The sequence below is a fragment of the Cyprinodon variegatus genome, unplaced genomic scaffold, assembly GCF_000732505.1.
Source record: "Cyprinodon variegatus isolate N-32 unplaced genomic scaffold, C_variegatus-1.0 Scaffold469, whole genome shotgun sequence".
Lineage (NCBI taxonomy): Eukaryota > Metazoa > Chordata > Actinopteri > Cyprinodontiformes > Cyprinodontidae > Cyprinodon > Cyprinodon variegatus.
In genome coordinates this window covers 663,387-688,932 of record NW_015150922.1, presented here as the reverse complement: position 1 = coordinate 688,932, position 25,546 = coordinate 663,387, and the positions used below count along the sequence as shown (strand labels likewise).

At 36.9% G+C, this 25,546-nt stretch overlaps 1 protein-coding gene across 1 annotated transcript in view; it reads left to right on the top strand.

The window, feature by feature from the left end:
• Positions 1-2,693: 2,693 nt before the first annotated feature.
• Positions 2,694-25,546, top strand: part of LOC107094191 (receptor-type tyrosine-protein phosphatase delta-like) — a 213,406-nt gene continuing 190,553 nt past the window's right edge. The window contains exon 1 of the mRNA XM_015389642.1: positions 2,694-2,720. The gene's annotated coding sequence lies outside the window, so the exon portion shown is untranslated. The remainder of the gene's footprint in view (positions 2,721-25,546) is intronic.

Genomic DNA, 25,546 nt, shown 5'->3' with positions numbered 1-25,546 from the left:
AAATAATTAGCACTGTGTAATATATTTCTGATGTTGCGATCAGCCAATGAAAATTTTTATACACATTCATTAGGTGTTTGTTTTTCAGCTAAACTGTATTGTAGCCAGCGTTGGAGCAATCTTCATCGTAGACGGAGCTGAAGCTGCCTTGAAAACTAAAAGAAGACAGAATATATGGGAGAGATACAAAATCCATGATTAAATATTGTTCTCCTTAAAGGATGAACTCGACTTACAGGCCCAGTTTCAGGTTGATTCACAAGGTTCTGATGCTCGAGTAAAATGCCTGGACTGAGAAGGCTGCATGGAACTGGAACGGCTTTGAGAAACGTTGCTGCTAAACAAAGTCATTAAATATACAAAAACAGAGGAGGGAGCACAAAGACCGTTTAAAGCTTAATTTTCATGGGCTGATGGATTTAGTTACAACACTGCATAGAGTGAACTATAATTAGTACTGTATGTCCTTGAAATGTGTATTTACACTTTGTGTAGGAAAATAAAATGATCTGCCAAGGGATTTCTTTTTTGCACCTAAAATAAATCAAGTGAAATATATATAATTATCTTGTTTTAGGGGCTAAAATTAAGGCTACTTATGCTCTAATTTTGTATTAATTGTAAAATACAATTGTATTTTACAATTATTACATAATTGTACATTTTTCCTGTGAAGTCTGCAGCTATTATAAGTACAGAATCTTCCATAACAATTGGTAAAACTATATTTTTTCGTTGGATCTGCTGCAGTCAATTTAGAATGAAAGTGGTGTGTCTTCTTGAACCAGGCTTTCCCATTAAGACACCAAGAGTCATGATTTTGAAAGGGACAATTGCTTTTCTTGATGACTCTCCTGTATTTGACTTATGAAGCAGCACTGTTCCACAAGTGGGTGGGCAAAGGTAGACCAGTAACTTCAAGTAACTTCAACTGGCAACACATGACACAAAGGTCAGGCATTAAAGTCGTAGGAAAGTCATATCTAAATTTCAAATAATTCTGGCTTAAACATGTATATAAATCAACTCTTTATCCGACCATATTGTCCCAAAAGTTAAAAAATTTATATTTAAAAAAAATCCTGTCTTAAAATCTGTGTGTGTGTGTGTGTGTGTGTGTGGTGGGGTATAGTTATATACCAAAATTCAGCCAATCATATATCAACGGTTATCTGTCAATCAAATTTTTTCGGTCATAGCATTTTGATTCATATTTTGCATCAACACTTGAAATAAGACTCATTTACTTTACCATTGAGTTACATCCCAGTGCTCACGGGGATGGATGTCTGTGTCTTCGGGAGGCGTAGAGCTAACAGAAATGGCAGCGTTGTGAGGCAAGGGCTCAAACATGGACGGCTGTAAGCCTTCTACACCAAACCAAGTTTCTGCTGCCCTTGCGTCCTCTTCCACAACAACTTCGTCCCCGTGAACATTTTGCTTGCGAACCTTCCGCCACAACAACCCAGCCCCCTTGATAATCGACCAATCACATTTACTTTATTCCCTCGTGTAAAGTTGGGCACCACTCGGGAGAATTCGGAACTGCCACCGTTGGAACAGCCGCTTCCGTATGACTTTAAAAGATAAAAGTAGCTCAGTGATGGCTCTGAGAAGTGTTTTTATCAGTTCAGAAAAGCAGCAACCTCTGTGTGTCTTTGGAGCTGATTTGCTTCCTTAGTGTATTTTGATACCAACACTTAAATGCCTAGGCTGCAGAAAACAGTCTCCCTAGAGACTAGGCTACATTCACCCAACTGCACCACAGTATGTGCTTTGTGTGTTGTTTCCGATTTGAAATGCTTAGTATCATTATCACTTATTGTTTTTTTTCAGCAAGGTGTGACCAACACGTCACAGAAACAGGTGGGGGAGGGGTTAGTGCTATTTGCCACTGCATTGTACAGCTATAGAATATTAGTCAGTCTCTAAGAATTACCTACTTATAATTATCTGGCAGACATTCACTAAAAGAAAAGAGTTTTAAACAGCCACGGTAAACTATGACTACATGACCCTTACCAATAGTATCTCATTAAGTTTAGTCTCTTCTATTTCTAAAACACAATTACAGGAAATAAAAGGAAATATTCCCATGTATTTGTTGATTATCAGATTTTATGTTAACTATTTTTACAATATATTGTATTATTGTATAAATTGTATTATTGTATAAATTGATGAAATATAGAAAATACTATATAATAAAACAGAAGGGGATCCAATTTTTTCAAAAAGATCATAGGCTAGTAGGTCCATCGACATACCACTAGATTAAGCAGATTTAGAATCCACCTAAGTAGTTTTCAGAAATTCTGAAACAATTATATTGTATAGGAATCGATTCTGTTCTTTAGTTCCAGACATTCAAATGCTCAATGTTCTTCTTTTAAAATGCCAAGGCAAAACAATTTTGCAACCAACATAATCAAAAACAGCAAGAAGTCTTGGTAGCCAAATTCCCTCTAAGATAGTCTAACTGCTATGGAAACCCAACATGATCTAATGTTTTGTCTCAGATCATTGTCAAATTGAATCCAGTGTGTTTTGACAGTTATTATATATTGTTAACTTCTTTTATAGCTTGTTTCTGCTGTTAAGCCTAAACCAGTGGTCTTATAACAATATGTTTTCCTCTCTCCCTCCTTGTCTCCCCTTATTTTGCCCCTTCTTTTCTCTTCTTTCTTTGTGCAGTTTGACGTACTCAAGAACTTCTTAAGGTAAGATCCATATTTTTTATGTTTTCCTTCTGTTCCTCCTACCCTTACATTTCACCCACAAAAACCACATGCCGTCAACAGTCAGTACAATGTGCGAATGCATCAGTAGAAGATGTGGGGCCTCAGAACTTATTCTGCTCGCTGCGACAACAATAACGCTGTAAGGATAGCAAAGAGAATGAGTGGCGGGGAGCTCTAACGCTGCATCAAATGTGTCCCAAACTGAATCAGAAGTATTACACTTTTTACTGAGACACTTGCAACATGTTTGCAATATTTGTCACTGTGTTCCATTTAATATTTTTAAATCAAAATGATAGATCATGAATTTTTGCTGTAAATCTGAACAATGTTTGAGAGTCTTGTATTATACATCCATCCCTTTCCTTGGGGTCTTAAAACCGTCAGAGTCTGTTATTCATAATAAGGTCCACCAGGGAAAAACTAGAGCAACAAAACTTTTTCAGAAAGCAACGACAGTAGTAATATTTATGGAGTGCAGTTTTTAGCGGTTCTATATCTCATGCTTATTGCTTTCAGGCTGGGATGCTCTGTAATAATGCCAGTAGACTTACAACAGTTTCAAAAGAAAATTAAATGCACCACACTGCTATAAACTGGCTCTGACCTTGTGTTTGGGCACACAGGGTTCCTTTGTAATATCTGACTGCAGCGTAACAGTGTGAGCCTGGGCAAACTGGGGTGTACATGTTGTGCTTTTTTGTTACTAGTTCAAAGTCTTTTATTTTACTTCCAAATTATTTTAGACAGTAGATGTACATTTTTTCTAACTTTATCTGTGAAGCCTGTTTGGTAAAATGGTAAAAAAAAAAAAAAAAAATGAAACAGGTTAAACAGTGATTAAGGTTTATAAAAAAGTATAATTATAAAAACATAAACAGTGTTCTAAAAAAAAGGAATATCATTGAAGTCTATTCAAAAAACACAGTTAGTGAAGGGAAATCCTTTTTTTTAAAAAGAGTTATTCCACAAAGAAGGATAGTTTTCAAGTGCTAATTTCTGTTCATTTAGATGATGAGTTACAGCTACTGAAAACCTACAATTCAGCTTCTCAGCAAAGTTAAATGTTAATAAGTACTATGGAAACAGATCTTAGGCATATTTTCAATATGTAAGAATCTGCCTAGCCTTACCTGATCATTCCGGCAGCCGCATAGTCTCGATCCAGCCTTCTCCTGCTCTGGAAGCCTCCTAATTTGCCAATTGCATTCAAGACTTTCCTTTTGAAGCACCTCTTTGTATTTCTATCTGTCATAAAACCAAGCTGCAACCCATCTCCGGCCCCTTCACTACCCCGATCTACCTGCTTCTTTAATCAGCTCCCCTTTTCCTTTATCTCCAGTCCACTTCCGGGGGAAGATATCTCTCCTCTCATAAATCTGCCCATTCTATCATCATCAGCAATTCTCATCTCTGTTTGCCACTGAGATCTGAGCAACAATATTTTTTATATTCATTCACATCAATAAATTCACTTAATGCCTCATCAAGTTCCAAAAGATTTTAAATAACAAATATTGAGACTCTAAAACATATCCGTATGCTGTACAGTAAATGCACGTAAAAGTTCAGCTGTATCAATGCTGTGCAGTTTTGATTTAGTCAGTTTGAGAATCTAAAGTGTTAAATGTTGCGTTCACACCGAACACATTTTTGGCATCAAAAACCCTAACACCAAAATGTGGATGCTGCGTCAAATGCTGGTCATCTCGCTTTGACGCATCGATTCTCTGGATGCTTTGGTTGTTTCAGGGCAGTCTCAAAAATCCACACACAAATGCAGTGAAGTTTTAAGACCACTGGACCACTGGTGTAATTTAATTTATAATAGTTTATGAACCAGAAATACTTTGGTGAATCTTGTTCTGTGCATGTGTGGATCTTGTGTGCTTGCGTGAATCATTCCGTGCATGTGTTGGTCTTGTCCTGTGCATGTATGAATCACATATTTGTATTTCTGAGAATTGAGACCGATCTAGCTCCATATAAAGAAATTACATCAGTTAATCCTGTGGAGCTGAGCAAGAGCAGAGAGGAAGCTGGGAGCGCAGAGAAGAAGCAGAGAGCATTTTGTCAGAGATGAGTGCACCTCAGACCGTTTTTTTAATGAGGGATTGCGAGTTTAAACGATGCACATTGTTCTCACTACACACGCAGTTCTGTGGCACCACAATTACGGCATCGATGTTAAGCAAAAGAACATGAAATGCAAAGTTTGTCTGAAAACTTTCAGGATTACCCAAAGTAACACATTCAACATCCACCACCTACACCACAACCATGCTGTTGAGTCCAAAGATGTGCAAAAGGCTCCATTACCTCTGCAAAAAAATGTTTGCAGAAGAGGTAACATTATTCTTCTGTTCAATGACCCTTTGTTCAATGTTTTAACCTGAATGGGTACAAGACTTGATATTTAATTAAAATTACTGTAATATGCAATGTGATTTATTCAATAAATAAATTATAAATTGATCAGGTGCATTTCCTATACATGCCTTTATTTCTGATAGAGGAGTTGAAGCTTTATCTTGCATTCATCATTATCAAGTTCAAACTGACCAATTTATTATGATATTTATTTGAGGTATTATCATCCAGCCCTATTCCGTAGCTACAAGCAAGAGCAGCTTGGCTTTGTTTACTTTCATGAGTTACATTACAGTTCAGGATGCTATTATGGCCACCTTCTGCTTATAGGTGTTGTTTGGTCCACTATTTCCTATTCTCTTTTTCCGCAATATAGATTCTTCATCAGGCATGGCTAAAGCAGTCATACCATGATTATTTAACTGGGGTGTGGTTCTTTTGACAGTGGGGGCAGGTCCCAACATCTCCATAAAGTTTGAATTCAGCTTTCTGAAATGGTTCAGTGCTATATAATCAATATTGATTCTATTACTCCTGAATAATTTTACAGATTTTTTATGACAAACCACATTAACTTTTATCTGAGAAGGGGAACTTCCCAAAACATCAATCATGTTGCTCCATAGCCTTAATAGTTAACATCTCAGATTTTTTTCCTTCAGTAAAGGAATGGCTTTACACAATGAATATAACTGTTGTATTCCTTGTTCTGACAATGCAAGCAATCGCTATTGAAGCTCTGACCCCAGCCATAGACAGCACCTTGTAAATTCAGTTCATGCTTCACGCGTCCAAGAGACCTGCAGATCCAAATTATGTCATTTTGGGGTTTCACCTCTCCACATGGTGTCAGTATTAACAGTAAACCTAAGAAAATTTGTACATATGCAGACAGATTTGGGCAGAAAAACATGGTGAGTGAGCAACAGCTCCTACTGGCGAGAGTTTGCTAATTTAAACATATAAAGACATTCTGTGATTTAGCTCATAAATGCAACCTCTATTAACAGATTGTTGTAGGAAAAGTATAAAAGCTGTGTCAGCTGGCTCCTTTTCTGTGCCTATTGTTTCCAAGCATTACTCAACCTTAAGGCAGCCTGTGTACCTCAGACCTCAAACCAAGTTTTCTGTCTTGTGGGAGGGTTTTATGGTGTCAGTGACTGTTTGCTAAACAACTGTCAAGCCACCAGTAGTCTGCATAATTTTGCAGGCAAAAAAGTATATTTTTTATTAGAATAAATGTTGAGTTTTTGTGGGACGTAACCTATAAAGATTCAAATGTACAGCATGAGGGATGTGGACACCCTGCATTTAATTCTATTAGATGTCTTTGATTTCTGACCTTTTGATCTTAGCTCCGTCTTCTCTCTCTTCTTTCTGTGGCCATGTCAGAATAACGTAAATATAATCTTTCAGAAACATAAAGCTCTTTAAAGTCATAATAAATTAACTTTCTGAACTTCTCAACTAGGAAAGGAAATGAGTCATAATTATTATTTTCCAATTCATCACAATTCACTTGTGAATTAACAGTGTTAAAAAAAAGAATAAAAAAAAAAGAAAAACCAAAGCATTCCCGAAATGTAAAATTGAACCATTTTGTTCCTGTTTTATTTAATTCTGTTATATATTCTTTAGGCACCAATAGATTAAGTTTTTTTTTTTTCAACAATTTTCTTTTTATCTTTAAGAAGTCGCTTACCTGGAGACTCATCTTTTTAAGGTTCTAGGATTCTGCATTTATAATCTCCACACTAATTGTAGTTTTGCTGCAGTTCTGCTGCAGCATCTGCATGCACTGGAGAAAGTGCAAGGAAAACGAGAAAAATGCTGAAGACATATATTTATGAGCAAAGTAGATCCTCTAGGGACGGTTGAAACGTAAAGGTGAGCATATTTATTATCACAAGCAATGGATGAGATTTCTGTTCAATCAGTCAAATTTCTGTGAGAGATGATCACCTGGTCTCCTTATAGCCCATCTGCTGGGCTAACACACAGGAGGAATGACTGGGCAGGTGAATTCAATCCTCTCTAGATGAGTCAGTCGCACTGGTTAAGTTTGTTTAACTGTGCTTTAGGGCAGTGCTGATGGCGAAGGATTCTATGGTGAGTTGATCATTAAAATGTTTGAAAGAAATAACTTTAATGAAATAAAAACATATTTGTGGAGCAGTGGTAAAGTTAAAGAAATATGACTTCATCATTATGATAAAAATTGATTATGTTAAGTACTGCGGTCTGTGCAAGTAGTTTAGCTAATTAGGCTAAAGATGGAAAAATAGAGTAGTTGAGAATCCTTTCGTTGTCTGTTTTCTAGTAAAATATCTCATGGGAATACAATATTTTTGACCAAAATATTAATTTGTTAAACTCGCAAAAACGAACTATAAGACCCTTTATTTTTCCCAGTGGTGGGCTGTGAGGGCGTTCAAGGCCTTCACTGCTGGGCTAAAATCAATCAGAAACACTTACCTACTTCAAAACCTAGACTTTAGTTATTTTCAAGCGTATTAATTTATTCCAAACAATCCATTCTCTTCATTTTGTAGCTTTTCTCTTGGCTGCACTGCTTTCTTTACATTTACGTGGTTGCTACATTTTTTTTTATTGAATCTGAACTACTGGTGATGTAAATGGTACTGAGCTGTGGTTATAGAGTAGAGAATTGCATTTGTCTAAGTTGGGCTTCTTGCTTAATCGATCTATGTAGCCACCCTCACACTAATATTCCTCTCAATTATCTGCGCTTGTTGCATTTCACATCTTAATACCATTTGGGGTTTCAGTTACTAAATTGCAAAAGTGGTGATAATAACCCCTTGACACCCATTGTTGGAAAAAAATAAATAAATAAATAAAATATATATATATATATATATATATATATATATATATATATATATATATATATAATTTACAGTTTACAAAGACAAACAAAGAAAAACTCTGTAAGTTGGCACAGCTTTGTTCCGTACATTCACTCTTTAGATTAGGTCATTATTCTGGGTAGCTTTCTGTGGCTCAACACGTAAACATGGCCAAGCAGTACTGTGAGATATCATTCATAATCCCATCAAAATTGTCAAGCCTGTGTTAATCTGTTTTTACAGGGAAATTAAACGCAGTCTTGCTCTAGCTTCTGAAGAACAAGCATGACCAGAGGCCACCTAGATGTTCTACCAAAAGATCTTTTTTCATTAAAATACTATTTTTTTAGAAGTGAAGTGTGTCTGGAAAAATAGTTGCTCTTTAACTGTGAGCCAGTGATATGAAGGGGAAGCCTCTAAGCTTTTTTGTTTTCAACAAATGTCCATATTTACTTTTAAGGAGTCTATGATTAATTGAGAATAATGGAAAACCAAACGAAGATTTCTTGTGTGAAGAAAACCTGACCATTAAACCAATTCTAATTCCAACAATGAGTGAGGATTTTTTTGAAGAAGAAGAAGAAGAAGAGGGATAAGAGAGAAATAGTAAGCTGTTCTTATGTGTTAGTGTTACAGTCTGTTTGTGGAAAACATCTTACAGCACACACAGCATATGGAGTCCAGACCAAATTAAATTTTATCAAAAGGTTTTACTACTTTACACCCCCTTTTGAGACAATAATAGAACTGGGAGTCTTGGTAAAATAAGCGTAAGAGTGGAAGATGTCACAACCAGCCAGCAGTTTACTGTCAGATTTAGGTTTCTCCGTTCACCCTGTCACAAAAACGAGAACACAGCCATTGGCTCTGGGACCAAACAGCAATTTCACAACAACATTGCCTTCAGGTGCAAAAGATGGTATCTATTAAAGAAGGAGCAGGAATGAGGCCGCAAGTGACACCAACAGTAAGATCATTCTCTTTTTCAAACCCCATCCAGCTAATGTAGAAAACACAATTGGTAAGACACTCATTCATAAAAGTGACTCAGGGAAATGTCATACAGAGAAAATTAATAAAGAATTTTTCTTGTTCTGACTGACAGCTTTTGACCAGATATCCTACTATGCATACCGTTCCCTTGAGGAGAACTTAACAGGCAACCTTACTATTATTTTTTTTATTTTGAGCTGTCCCAGTGAGCAGTTTTGATCCATACTAGAGTCCTGCAATGAGTGGAAAAATTGGACCACAACTGTGTTCCAACCAGTTTTTTCTACAGTTGTTCCCATTTAAATCTCCGCCTGGACCTGTGAGTAATAAAGCTTGACCCAACCCTTGTTCACTATATATACACAGAGTTGTTCATTTTCATTTAGGGCTTTGAGTCAAAAACTGCTTTATTTTTGTAGTTTCGGTGATCTACCGTCCTAACAACAGAGGTGCAAGCACATAGCCTGGTGTTCAGATGCCAGTGCGCTCTGCCCTTAAAGATGACCAGCAGTAAACATTTTTATTTGTTAAAATAAAAATCTCATTTCTGTCAGTTATGTAGCAACAGGCCTGATTCAGCTCTTCAACCCAATGTCCTGTGTTGGCTGTTCTAATAAAACTATATTGCAAACTCTGTCATTTACTATGACCTTACAAAAGCTTTTATATGGAAATGTAATGCATATAATATTTGCCTTTTTAAAAAAGACTTAAAAAGGAAAATATATCAAGACGAACTCTTGGCGCATTTATTTGAAGAGGAACATATGACTTTTTTTCTGCTTTTTTTTTCATTTTCATAGTACCTGAATAGGCCCCTTTTAAGCTTTTCAAGGTGGATTGCTGAACGTTACTTGTAGTTTGTGATAAAATTTTACAAAGAACATGTCTTAAGTATGCTGATGATTATTTATCAGCATTACATAACCATTCAAGGTAAACAATAATTGAATATATGTAAGGCTCTAATTATGAGCTCAATTTACAAAACATATTTTCCAAGAAAATATATTATCAGAACATGTCTGTAAGCATTCTTAGCCAAACATAAAACAATCAAATTAGAGGCAACTGGAATTTCACTGTTTTTGGAGATGTTTTTGAGACGGATCCAGAAAGACATCAGAAGAGGATTCGCTTTTGAGTCTGATAATAGCTAGATGTACGTTTGTCATTATTCAAAGTTGAGCTTGTATACATGACAGCTTTTTGTTGCTCAGTCCAGATCAGACTATTAGATAAATGACCGTGTGTATAGACTTCCTGTTGAATTTGCATAGTGGGTAGCATGCCTGCCTTGCAGCAAGAAGGTCTCGGGTTCGATTCCCAACCCAGGGTTTTTCTGAGCATCCGTGGGTTCACTCTGGGTACTCCGGCTTCCTCTCACAGTCCAAAAAACATGACTGTTACTGTAGGTTAATCGGCTTCTCTAAATTCTCCTTAGGTATGAGCGTGTGCGTGAAAGGATGTTTTTCTGTTTTGTATTGACCTGTCTAGGGTGTACCCCGCCTCTCGCCCATAGACAGCTGGAGATACAATAGGCACTTTTGCATGACAGAAGATGGATGTATAGCTCTGTTTCGTTCCCTGTTTCAGTTTATGCTGCAGTGTTATAAATGGTTAAATATGAGAGTATGTTCTGTTGCTCTGTATCATGATTTAAATACTTAACACTTACACTTAAAGGCATTCCCATTCAAAGTGAAAGGCTTTAGTGCAGCTTCGTGTATAATCTATTATATTTCTGATGCTCCACATATTTTACCCTGCCTTATTCAAAATTTATATTTCACCATTCGAAGTTTCCTTGTTGTGTTATTTTTTACAGATATGTCTGGAAGATTTTCAAAGATTTAAAACTGCTTTGTTTAACTTTGCACTGCTCCTCCCTGCTGAGGGTAACAAATGTTTTGTAAGATATTCTCACTTTTGAAGTATTATTAGCTTCAATGAATTACAAATATCTAATCTGGCTATTCTCTCTAATGTTTGTGCAGCCTGGTGCTCAGTAAAATTAATTACTCATTAGCACTGTTGCATCAGAAACAGTCCTGTAAGACACATTTTCTTTTAACTCAACTTTAATCTGTGTGTTCGTTAAAATTTGATCAATACATTTATACCAAATCAGAGACTTGGTATAAATGTAAGACTTTTTTATGTAAGAGAAATATGCTGTTGTGGGAATATTCCTGCTGAATTATCGATAATCCAAATCATAGCTGTCATGTATGTAAAAGATTTGTGCTACCAAGGAAATCCACCTCTAAAACAAATAATGTTATTCTGAAAAATATTGAGATTCTGATAAACAGCATAAAAAAAACACAACTGGTGGAGATGGTTAATCTTGTTGTTGTTTAACAATCAGTATTTCCCCCCCTTTCTATCACTCAAAAGCTGGCACTATGCAGTTACTGTTTATGATCTTAAAATCTATGGATTTGGACAACTTCTCTTTATGTGATTTGTAACACAAAACAGCTTTCAATCCTTAAATAATCATGTAATAAATATTTGAAAACATATTTTAGTGAGAGTGATGGGACAACAAGTCAAGATATCTGTAGACTACAATTTATCTATATAGATATAATCATGATTTAGATTGATAATAACAATAAGCAGAAAATGAAATTAGAATTCTTAGCTACACATGCATATTAAAAGGCTACAACAGGCTATAAAATAGGACCCCAGTATAAAAAGCATGTCAAAAGATGTTAGTTTATGACATCATTACAGCAAAAGTGTTTGGCACATTACTTAAAAGAGCCACTGGTTGTTATTACTTAACCCTAAAAGTAACTGAGGTAATAAATCGGTTACTATCACAGTTAATAATCAATCAAAGTAATTAGTTACTAGGCAACTAACTGTCGCTATAACTACAGTATATAGCTTTAAATAATATTAGATACAAATGGGAGTTTTTATCAAACATATGGTGTTTGATATTAATTAGAAAATTAAATAATTAATTAATGAAAATGATTACATCTCTAAAAATACTGTTTGTTATCTACACCATTTTTGCCTGTGTAGTGAGGAAAAGCAAAATTAAATAATCAAGCCAATTCAACTATTATAACATATATAAACAAACATGTATATGTTTGTTCAAGCAATAACTCTTGAAAACAACATGGCAGCGGTGGATTTAAACACGTGACATATATCCAGGTGCTCATCACCGCAGACTAAATGCAAAAAGTCCTCAGTCTCATGAATCAGAATATGCTGCACCATCATTCTCCAACTACTTCCAGTCTTCTTCATTATCTTCTTACAAGGCAGTAAGGTACATATGCAGATAACGTAACTCATGAGACGCAACAAAAAAGAATAATCATTTTGATGCGATCCATTATCCAACCAATCAAAGCATTTTTTATCAAAAAGCATGAGTCTTCATTTCGAAATTGCAATGTTTCCATTGAACAAATTAATTTTCCTAATTATAATTGAAGCCATTTGATGGATAATGGAAAAGCACCTGTTCCAGAAAAATAGAGGACTGTTTTCAATAATGTCTGTATAAAAACAACAGCTGGTTTTACCATACAAGTGGATTCAGTAGAACACTAAGAAAGTAAAAAGCAAGTTATTAGGGAATTTTGTTGGTTATAGTCTTTGTTCTTGGCTATATTGAGTAAAACACAGGAATATTTAGTCTCTCACTTTAATGACCTTCCAGTTTAGGAATACTGAGATTAATGTTGCAGATCCAACCACAATCATATCATATCTCTCCTCTCCATCTGGGTGAGCAACCACTATGGTTTTGGTAAACTCTATGCTTTAGAAATGACAAACTTTCCAAAAAGGTAATAAATATATTACAAAGAAGTATTCACTTTGCTGGCATGTGTATTTTTTACCCATGATTTTAGGTGTAGGGTCTGGCATCTCAGCTTTGTGATTCTTTGATGTGATGCAGTTTTACTCTGAAATTGAGCTGAATATTTATCATCCATGAGGAAAAAATGTCTTTCTATACAACTTGGTTCTTCTCTCATGGTGTATGATGTACTACTGTAGGGTTCAGTTTAAAGGAAAAATGTTTCTTTGGAATACAAAAAATGTGAATGAAGCTCAGTAATGACTCTCTGAGCCTGAAGGGGAATATTTATGAAATCATTTACATCAAAACTTTCTTTCATAAGAACATTTTGTCATAATTTCAGCTGTTTAACCTTCAAATGAGGACTCTTTATTACTTCATATACATTTTAAAATGTAAATGCACTGCTATCCACAAAATGCAGTTCATAACATTGGTATCGTGATGAAAATAATGACAAAACATCAGCTTAACTACGGAGAGAATTAGAGTAATGCCAAAAAATCTTGAGGCCAATCAGAATTCAGTTGTTCATGTATATAAGTTGTCCATGTAATGATGGTGAATCAAGCTCTGAAGGACTGAAATCTTTTAGTTTGAACTTTTATGGTGGTTTTATGTTTCCGTGGGTCCCATCTAAGGATGTCCTTTTTTGTATTTTATTACCTCCACCAAAGGGAGTAGTATAGTTTGTGTGTGTGTATTTGTCTGTCTGTCTCTGCACATGATAACTTGAAAAGTTATGAACGTATTATAATGACATTTTTACCAAAGGTACACTTCAGTCCAAGGAACAATCCATTAAATTTTTGTGATGACCCACATCATAATCCAGATGCAGGAATGTTTTAAATGATTCTTTAACAGGATTTGGCGGAACAAGCAGTCCCCCCCTCAAACCATCGGGTGGCAGCAGTGACTATTGGCAGCTTTAACATCAGACTCAAAAAAGTTCAGAAGTATTATACTGAAGACAAAAAACACAGGCATGATGAGCCATGCCTGTGTTTTGAAGTCTCGATCTGCTGATCAAACGAAAAAGCAGAGTAAATAAAAAGGTTAGAGCAGAAAAAACAGCGGAGGCTGCAGACACATGCTTTGCCTGGTATACAAACTAATGAAATGATTGCTACCAAAGGTGCATCTCATGCCAAGGAGCAATTCATAAAAAAATTGGGAATGATCTAGACCAGGGGTGCTCAAATCCAGGTCACAATAAGGGGCAAAATATGCTGCTTGGCAGAGGTCTGAGCTCTCAGGTCGCTTTTCTAGTTTATATGTGTTTTTACATTACTATATGTGAATTCTGAGCTAGTGTCCCTCAAAAATTTCACTATGCTTACATAATGACAAAAGGCATCCTAAATTCTCTTAATGCTTTGGCACAGCTACTGCAGTTTGCTTTCTAAACAGCAGGAGTCACTGCTTTGAAAAGTACTGCCACTAGACAGCAGGAGTAGCCGCAGAAAGAGAATCCTGCAGTTCATTCACAAAAATGTTTTCAATTACTTAGAAACCAATCCTTAAATATTCTAGCTGACCTTGTGATATATATATATATATATATATATATATATATATATATATATATATATATATATATATATATATAATATATATATATATATATATTTTTTTTTTGCAAAAGAACAAAGTTTTCATCTAATTAGAAGGAAAGTAGAGACTTATCACTCACAGTATTGAAACAAAGTCTTGTTTCTTTTTCTGTTCCATGAACCCTTGCATACACTACTAAATTCATATATTTTAGTCTAGCATTTGAAAGAGTTATTAAAAAAAGAGTTTCGGAGTAGCGTGCGTTTTCTTCTACATGTTAATAAACATGCATAAAAAGGTCCGGTGATGTCAGATTAATATTTTCCCACATCCTTTGCGACAAAGAGAAGGACATCAGCACCTTAAAGGAATTACAAAGATTTTCACCAAAACACAGAAACCTTACTGTTGCACCATGGTTTATTTTTTCTGGCGTACAGTTGTTGCCCAAAGCTTTGTAAAACCAAGTTTCTATATATGCACCTAAGGATTCCTACTTACACCCAAGCATTCTGTCCATTTCCTCACATGTTTTTGTTTGTGTGTGTGCTTGTAACTGTGTGAGCATTTATTTGTTACCTCGTGGGGACGATTTTTAAGGAATATGCTACATTGTGGGAACTTGTTTGGACCAGTGACTGATCCTTGTGAAAATAAGTTCTCCTTCTGGGTTTGGAGTTAGGTTTAGGAGTTACTTTATGTTAAGGGGTTAGGTGTTATTAATTGTCAGGTTTAGGGTCAGGGTCTGGGTTAGGCCATACACATGAGTGGGAAATGAAAGTCAATTTAATGATAGTGGGACATAGTGTGTGTATATGGGGATGTGTATGCTTTTCTGGTTCAGTGTTTGGAGTGGGCTCACTAAGGACTGTGTCTAGAGCCTCATTAGTAGCCAAGGTTTGGCCAGGATACTGCTACTGGAGATGCTCACGGTGCAAAGTCATATGCTGCTCTACTGCTGGCCCATCTGCTTTATTGGCCTTCACTTAAGGCTTTTGTTTTCTCTCTCTCTGTTTGTTTTTATGTTTTTTTTAAGACAAATGCACCCAAGTTTGTTTCGTCAGCATCGTTCATACATCCCTCTGAGAAAATGCACGTCAGTTGAAGAATTAACATTTTTAAATTTGTGCATTAAATTAAAACACATAATTACTACAGCAATGTTTTATCTTAAAGCATATATGTCCATGTAGTCATGATACTGGGATACAACAGCATAGTCTGCCTTGCACCGCTCCAGAGCTGTTCTTCCACCCAGATATATTATTTGAAAGTTGTCCCACTGACCCTTACAGCTACCATTGGCAGACATGGTGAGCAGAGCACTGAACATTTTTTCGACTGTGCTGTCGTATGGGATGGAAATTTTCTTTTCACCTTCTTCACTTTAGACTGAGGGAATGTTCTGTGAAGGAGGCCATCAGCCCTGAGCTTAGCTATAGGGGTTCGAGCTGCTGGCTTAGAGATACTGTGTGACTACTTCTTCTTCCCACATATGGTTGTTCTTATAAGGACCATCAAAAAATGTGAAAACTAAAGGGTCTTGATGACTGAAAAATATTTACTCTCATGTCTTGTGACCCATTGACACAAAAAGAATGTCAAATCAGCATCTTAGCCTAGAGAACCGGCACATAGTCCTTTGTCCAAATGTAATGAATTTTCCTGTTTTTCAGGGGGGGTTTTCTCAATTTTATTTTCGATAGCTGTTAGGTCATGTGAGTGAGGGACACAAAGCTAATGTCAAATTGTTATTGCCAGAATGGAGATGTGATGCATATTTGCTTTGATCCAATTGTTACATATTAACCACTTTTATTAACTTTTATAATGGAGAAGCCTATTTTTTTAAATTTTCCCATAAAAAAAAAAAAAAAAAAAAATTCAGTCCCTAAGCGAACCACTGCTGTCTGACGTAATTTATCCTTAAAGGAATAGTACACCCAAAACATGATTAGCCTTCATTTTCTACTCCCCCCCATGCTGAACAACACTCTGGAGTACTTTTTTGATATCTCAAATGCATCTGGAGATCTGGGAGGCTTCTTGCTGTCTGCTGACATTCAAATAATGGAGGTCCCCAGCGCCCGAGGCAGAAAGGTCCATAAAAGTCCACAAAAAACGTGTCAATATTCCTCCATACTGCTCGTCCAATGTATTCCAAGTGTCCTGAGTGGGTAGCGTCGATAATTTACTCGAAACGAAGTCATTTAGAATGATTTTAGAGCATAAACAGTAGTGTACAGGATTTCCTAAAAGCGCGTTCACGAGTCTACGGAAACCGCGGCAGACCAAACCAGATGAAAGTGCGCATTCAGCGTCTAATCTGCCGATAATGCAAGCGTAGAAGAAGAAATGTGCTGTTTACCTGTGCAAAGAAAGAAACAACGAAAGAAAAATGTCTGAGGACTTGAGGAAGAGCATGAGTTCTTTGCCGAGCTGAATGCGCACTTTCATCTGGTTTGGTCTGCCGTTTTGGTCTGCATCTGATTTGTGCTTCACCTAGGCTTAGGCGAAGCACAAATCAGATGCAGTAACCTTGTTTTAATTTAAAAAGCTCAAAAAATAGTTTTAGACACAAAGCAGGATTCAAACAAATGTTTAGGAAATTGTCAAAATAATGCCTTAGACATATAGAACACACTATAAGACATATATTCATTAAAAAAAATATTTTTAAACCAAAGAATCAGAACCATCTTTATAAGGTCAAGTTTGTGTGCACAAACATACAGAATCAGATCATATTAACATTAGTGTAAGGAATCAGTAAAACCAGTCATGTCAAAACAACTTTAGGGACTCTGACGGCAACGTGGAAAAGAACAGTGACACTTGTAGGGGTGTGATTGGGAGGAACACTCCCCAGCTCTGAACCAGAGTGGTGTCCCATTATTGGACTTCTGTGTATTGTACTCTTAACAAGTGGAGCAGGAGTTTGGTCCACATTGCCAGCAACAAAACCTTGGTTGTATTCGTTTTCAGCTTGTTGTTACACGGTTAGCTTAACTCATGCAAAAATCTATCTGATGAGAGACCCTTTCTCTGTAAAGGTACTGTAAAGGTTATTCGTACCTGATCCTTATCCATATGTAAAAGTAAAAACAGGTTTTAAGTTTACTCTTTTATGTAGATCAATGCAATGTTCCTGTTATCTTTAAAAACACATTAGCTTTTGCCGTAGAATGAAACATTACATTTCATCAGCATTACATGGTCGGCATCAGTGTTGGAATTCTGTTCCACTTAATTCATTCACCAATGCAGTTCCTGACGCCGCAGTCTCAGAGGGAATTTCACAAAACAATGCAATCTTCTCTGCTATTTGCAACTCTCTTTTGATCACATTGTTTATATCAGCACTGCACCAGATTCACAAAGTAGTTTGCACTAAATACATGGAGGTAGAATCCCACCCATTGAGCCCAACAGCTGGGAACAATTTGCACATATTTTTCTTTTACTGTGTTGCAATAATTTTCTGTTTAGCAACTAACACAGCAAATGCAGGTTTTTATGGTGAAAAATGTTTTAAATGTTTTTATTATCTGTCCTCTGCACTCTTTTCTTCACAGTACTGTGAAAATACAAAATGCATAAAAGTTAGCTAGATAAGGTTTGAGATTAATCTTAATTTGTTCTATTCATTTTTAGTTTTTCATATTTCTTCTATGCCTGGAAAACTCTCTGTTCTCTGGGTGTCGCAAGCTAATTAACAGCAACACTTAAAGGAAACATAATTCTTATAATTATATTATCAATTGCAGCTATAAAATAATTAATTTCTTCAATAAACTTAACTTAAGAATCTAGAAAACATTGCATGATTTAATGATTAGCTAAAAAGGAACACAGTTTGGGATATTGCTCACAGGAAAGTGAGTGCTGCTTTCCTTACAACATTAAGCCATTTAAAAATAAAGATATTTAGACTTGTTTGGTAATGATGTCTCTGCGGACGGTCTGCATCTGCTGGTGACAATTTGTGTTAATGTATTGTCTTAATCATATGATGTATTGGTTCAGCTGGTTTGTCCTTGGATGGTCAGTTGCCAGTTCAAGCTCCAGTCTGTTTGTTTTGGTCATTGTGTCTTTGGTCAAGACACTTTAACCGCTTGGTCTAATGTTCGTAACCTGAGGGCCTGGGGGTGCTGATTGTATCACAGCCACACCTTTGTCTGTCTTCCCCATAGCAGCTGTGGGTACAGTGTAGCTTACAAACCATCTTTGGCGTGTGAATGTGTGTGTTAATTGGTGAGTTACTAAATGTCCTTAGACCTAAAGCTCTATACAAGTACCAGTTGGAGCTTTTGCTATCTTTACATAGCTGGACCAATAAAGTCTCAACAAAATATTGAGTGCAGTGTATAAAGCATCATGGGGCTTTTGAAAAAATTAAAATACAACTTATAGTTGCACATGTCTTCTTTGCGGGCCAGTTAACCAGGAAAAGAAATCAGAAGATGAGCTTCAGACAAGGTATACATCCATCTGTACCTGCTTGTTCCTGCAGGGTAGCAGGGGGGGGTGATGCTCATCTCCAGCATCCTCTAAAAGTTGGGTACACCTTAGACAGGTTGTCTTGTGTTCTCCATGTTCCCATGAAGAAATTGCAAACAAACATGCACACAAACAATGAATTGTATTTTCCATCATTGTACTCAGCTACAGCTCTAACTGTACAATGAAACCGCAGGGTTTAAAAGATCACAACTCACAATGTATGTTCTTACACTGTAAAGCCTGATGCTTTGATGCGATCTAACTGCTCACACTGTATGTGCAAAAACCAAATATCGGACGCAGTGCCGAGAAATAGCGCTGATCGGATGCATCAATCTGGAAGAAGAAGAAATATTCCCTACTTTGCAAATGTGCAGTGTGCAAGGTTCAGGTAAATTGGCTCATAGACACTTATAGCTGCTTCAATAGCAGAATTTGCTCCTGAGCACCTCAAGAGGGCCGACTGAATTTCAACATTTGATTTTCTCCTAAATCTTACAATTCCTGATCGGGAGGTTATCGTGAGATACCCCCAGTGTACTAAACATTGGAAGACACTCAAGGCCAAAACTTGGCCCGGTCCAAAAAATTCTTACACAACTGGAGAATTGGCTCGAAAAGAACAAAAGCTCATGCAGTGTATGCCCGCATTGAAGGATTATTTAGAGATCAAATAACCTAACATCCTTGTTTTTTGCCAGTAAGAGGAAAAACAGAGTACTGGGAAGTAATATTCCTGAGCAATGCCTGGAGATAACCCAGGTAAGAACATGACATGCAGACTGTATAAAGAAAGGCCCCAGGGTTTTCACAATTCTAATCTAGAACATGCTTGTATCAACGTAATGCTTGTGTCATCGGCTATGCCATACTGCCACACATTATTAGCAGAATTTATACATTAAAATTGACAGAAGCTATACCCAGTAAGAAATAAAATACTAAGACAAATCCTGCGTTTCAGTATGCCAAATAAGGCATCGATATCATGACTCTCCCAATGTCACATTCTGCTAAATAATAAATACAGTTTTACTATCGGGAATCTTTGCCAAAGAATTTAACAATTTGTAAAAGTTAAGTTTTGAAGGAATTAAATGCATTATCATCCGGCTGCTTTCCTGGTGCTTTTTTTTGTAAACAATCTATGCATTTGAAGTGCATGTCCATTGATGAAACTACAGCTGTCAGTCATCTCGACCTGTCATCTCACTGCTCTATTCACTCACCATTGCAGGTCAAAGGCAAAGATGAGAAGATGCATTTGATATCTCATAATATGTTGACAGAGGCTTGAATTATAGATTATAAAGCAGAACACTTCTGTTGTGGCAGCTTGTTGAACCTGGAATTTTAAGCTAAATCATATCCCTTGCCTTTCAAAATTATTCATGCCTCTTAGATATTAAAATGTTTTCATGTTACAACCACATAGTTCAGTGCATTTTTTCTGATTGGACAGGGTAGAGTGGAAGAGCAGCAAGAATAAATATCTGATATATAAAAAAAAGACAGTCAAACCACTGTCTTCAGAAAATATGCGTGTCTTAAATCAGGTGCACACTTGTTTGTACATGTAGACTAGATCTTTAAAGAAGGTGCCTTTTATTTTTTATTGCATGTGCAAAATTTCATGGGTGGAGGGTATACAAATATAAACATTGTTCACATGCAAAGTGGTTTTTTCCACTTGCAAGTCAAGTGGAAACTAAACTAAGCAGATTTGGTGTCTTTAATACTTTTGAAAGTCAAGTGCAAAGTAAAATGCAAAAATCTCTGGAGCCATTGTTGCCACAAGAGGAATTGGTACAAAGCCAAAGGATAGAGAGATACTTTGTGCTCATTTGGACCATTAAAAATAACAATAGTCAAATTATATTAATAAAGAAAAAAAAATATACATAGTCCTGAACAAATTAATGCAGCAGTCTGTTTGAAATGTTTATGCAATTCTACCGAACAGTTTTCACATCTTCACATTTTGTGCAGCTGTATTTATAGACAACAACATGCCCACTTATTGCACATACTGAAAAAAAAAAAAATTGTATACACTGTTTATTTTTCTGTATTGGACATGGCATCATGTAGAAGAATAAGCTGTCCACAGGTCAGACAATTGAATTATGGTGGCAGCATCTCTCTGTGGGAATGTTTTTCTTCCACAGTGACAGGGAAGGTGGTCAGATATGATGGAGATATGCAGGGAGCTAGATTTAGAACAGTCATGTTAGGCTGTGCAAAACATATGACTGGAGATAAATTTTACCCTCCAGCAGGATGACCGTGAACAGTTTAGCAGCTTTAGTAGAATTGATTTGATCTAAGCAATTCTCTTCAAAGCATGTTATAAGCCATGGCAACACCACAAATTAGTTTACCCTGGGCCATTTTTAGCTATTTATGGATCCTGAAGGAGCCTAAGCTTTCAATTATGTCAAAATTGTGGAAATTATGAAATAAACAGAATACGATATACCCATTTGAATTGTTTTCCTGTTTCAAAGTACTTTGAGGAGAAAACTGGATTTAGAGTTTATTTAGAATAACGCTGAAAGCCACCTGTGCATTAATAAAATATGTTAATTTGAAAACATTTGTCTCATTTTCCAATACCTCCCTCACTAGTGCTTGTCAACAGAGGCCATTAGTTGTTAATTCTGGAAATCCTTGAATTGACCGAGGAACTGAAACTGGGGCAATGACTTGGCATAAAGGCACAAGTAAAGGGAGAGAAAATTTATCTAATTTATGTGAAATAGTAAGAGTCTTTAGAAGAGTGAATACAGTGTCATGTGCTTACTTAAAGAATGCAGCTAATTGTCCAACAGAGATAATAAAAGAAGTGGCACAGCCTTAAAATGCCCAAAAATGCAAATGCAGATTTGCTGTGTTTAACGGTCAAAACAAATGAGTTTGTAAACAAAGCTTACTATTTTAAAACCTCCAAAACTTTCCTATATAGCACCCAGTGGTTTCTTCATATCTTAAACTTGCACATTTTGCAGTAAAATGAAAGTAATTCATTTCTCAGAAATTGATGTATTTTACCTTCATGGGTTAGAATTTTCTAGTCAAAGCCCCAACTTCTATTGGTTAATTCATTCTGAACTCAAGCTACCTTACAAACTCAAGGACTAAACTAAAAAAACATGCATAAATCCACTTCACATTATCTTTTCATTTTCATTCTTATTCATGAAATTGATGGAGTAAAGCTGTGGTCATCACAGTTCTTCGAGTCTTGGTGTGATGTTTTAGCTCAGAGAGGTCTCACTGGTCCTTGGGAAAAGGAGAGGAGTAAGCAGTGGGCAGGCTGGTTCTCCCTGGTGGCGGGGTTGCAGCCCGAAAAGGGGGAGGTTAGGCTGCACTAAGATTCTCTCTGAGAGGCAACCAGGCAAGGCTTCTGAAAGTGGCCGAGCTCTTAGCAGGTTGCTGCAGAAGGGGGAAATTAAGGGATAACACTCACCACGGTTTTCAGCTAAAGGGAAAAGAGCAGACTGTCTTCATAGGTGTTGCATGGGCTTCGAGTCAAGCAACTTTTCGGGTTTCTTCTCATCTGTAGGTATTTGCTAAATGAGGCTTGGTGCTCATGGTCCATTTGGTTCTGCAACGTAGTGCTGGGTGGGTTCAGTGATTCTATTCAGTGATTTTTTTTCTCTTTATCGGGACTCTTGACCTGGAGGCAATCTAAGGCTCTACAGAAAATCTGTTCTGAAGGCTTACAAGCTTCGAAGAAGCAACAGTTTTAAGCGTACCCTTTTAAGAGTTTGCTTACCCTGCTGCTATAGGCTTAGGCTACTGGAGGACATAGGGACCCATTTTTCATCATTCTGCTTAATTAAATCTCAATTCTACTCTGCAAATTTTTTTAGTTCAATCTCTAACGTTCTGCTCTCTCTGCTTTTTCTCATAGTAGCTTCATCTGGTCTATTTCTGTTTGGCTGTGACACCATCCTGTAGAGAAATTTCAGCTGTGCTGCTGCCATCAACACCTTTGTTTATTGATGTTCGAGATCTGACTGTTTTTCAGAGTAGTCCGGTTGTTCTAACTGTGACTGTGCTCTCCTCATCCTCTGACATGGGAACTGCCTCGGAGCTCTTCTGCCAGGCTGTGTTTTTCCTGGGCGGTGCCACCTGCGGAGCTGATTTACAGTTGCCTTTTGTATCTCTGCTTCTTTCTGGATGTCTGCTTCTGTCTTCTTGAACCCCAGTTGGCCTCAGCAGATGGCCGCTCACACCGAGTCTGGTTCTGTTGGAGGTTTCTCCATGTTAAAAGGGAGGTATTCCTCTCCACTGTCGCTACAAGCATTCTTAGTGTGAGGAATTGCTTTCGAGTCAATGAGTTGATGCAATCAACTTGTTTTTCTTAGACAGAAAACTTTGAATCAAATTGGACTGTATGATCTGGTTGAATTGTAAAGTGCCTTGAGATGACTGTAAATTGGTGCTATATAAATAAACTGAATGGAATTGAATAAGAGAAGGGTGGTCTATGCCTCTCAACCAGCAACATGCTGCACCACGAGGTTACTGTGTTTGGAAGCACAAAACTCACCAGGGGTGCTTCTTCTTCTTCTGCAGGCAGACTGTGTATAAAACAATTGTTGAAAAAAATGTTTTATACACAAATCAAGTATATATGTTGAAATTACTGTTCTACTTTGAGACCATTGTACAACTGGAAGAAATGCCTAACCAAACCAAGCTCCCAGATTCATTTCACCTCTAGCTCTGCCCTGGTTGTTGAGAAAAAATATTAAAACATTTTAAAAGATGAAACTACTTTTTCAAGGTACAACAGATAACAAAATAGACACAAACGGGAAAAATAGTGTCTGTGTGAACTGATCCAACAATTGCTTTTTACTGTAGAGCAGCTCAAAACAACCTTAAACTGTGTAATATGACGTGTTCTTCATAAAACCTGCTTACACCCTTTGCTGTAAAAGCACTGCTCAGCAGGAGAAAGGTTAATTATCACATCCTGCTACAGACAGACAGGACACCTCCTCCTGTCAAACACGCACACAGACATGTGGCTTCAAGCAGACCTGTGTGTGCAAGTGCCACATAAAGACGTAATCTAGCATCTGCTTATCCTCAGCATCCTCATCGCACAGCTGAAGTATTTGTTTCATTTCTCCGGTCTTCTACTGTCTTTTCTCCTCTACCACTGTCAGTATTTGCAATATGACAGCACCAGTGGTGCTAATTTGGTTTACATTTGCAAGAACTTGAGAGAGTCCCCTCAGATCATGGCTGCTGGCTTTGATTCAGTTTGTGAAAGAGGTAGGTGTGTCAGTTCTTGTGAAAAAATGAAAACAGATGGGTGGACTGAGGTGTTTTTTTCAAATGTGAAGTGGGGATACTTAGAAAATGATTATTGCTGTTTTCTCTGGAGTAAGGCCAGCAGTTTAGACCTGAGAAAAACACAGTAAAGTGACAACTCTAGAAGAACCAAAATGAAGGTCTTTTTCATCTCGAAATTGTCAGCTCTGTTTGATATCATGAACCCTCTCATAACTGCAGCTCTTTGCTCACTTTTCTTTTTCATCTTTTGTCTGAAGGATCTCTCTTTATCACAGTGTATGTCTTTTTACCCCCCTCCTGTTTTTACACTCACTTATTTGTGTTGTCTTCCATCCGCCTCTTCCCTTTCACCATCCTCGTTTTCTTGCCAGTCTAGACGACGTCACCAGCAGGTGCCAAGTGTTGAGAGAGGTGGAGAAAATAGGGTGAGAAAGAGTGAGGGAGGATTGAAGAAAAGGAGCCAAGGGGAAAGGGAAGACTACGTGAGAACAGAGATTAATAGATCAAGCGGTAGCACGGTATGATGAAAGTTTAGAGGGATATGGAGAGAAAGGAGACGAAGGGTTAGGTTAAGGTGGATTGGAAGAGAAAGTAGGAAGAAGGGTGGGGGGGCAGAAGAGATCTGAGTAAATCAGGTAGGTGCAGTAAGGAGGAAAGAGGTGGGGAGATGTTATTTTAATGTTTGGGGGGAGTTGGGTGCTTGCGGAGGTGAGGAGAGAATGTTGTGTCACACCATAGAGGAAGGAATATAATGAGGTGTGGAAAAAAGGAGAAATGGAGGAGCAGAAAAGAAATGTGATGAAAAGAGAGTGAAATGCATGTTTACCAGGAATTTGTTATGGTTTTAACTTTTAGCCTGAACAATAATATTTTTAATGGTTATAAATGTTTTAATCCAATATAAAATAATGGTTAAATTCAACCTACCTTTACACTTCTATTGTAATTCAACTACAGATATAGTTGGGATTCCAGTGTAACATGCTATTTTGCATATGATGTGCCAACTTGGGCCAGAACTAAAAACAGTTAATATGCTTATGAGTGGTTAGGATGCAATTGTTGTGCAAGTTTACAAGAAATTTTTGGAATATATTAAATAAATAGAACTGGGAATTGTAGCTATTAATAGGTCATTCAAATCAAGGGTAAAAAAAACAATTCATAATTATTTGTTAAATTATTGTAATGATTTGCTTGTTTACAAAGGTTCTTAGTCTTTTATATAAAGATGGACTCCTGGAATGGACTCTTGGATCGGCTGTTAGGATCCAGTTGGCTTTAGAAATTTAGTAATATAGACTATGGCTATCAGCAGGGTTATTAATCAAGAATCAAATAAATGGTTTCTGTTA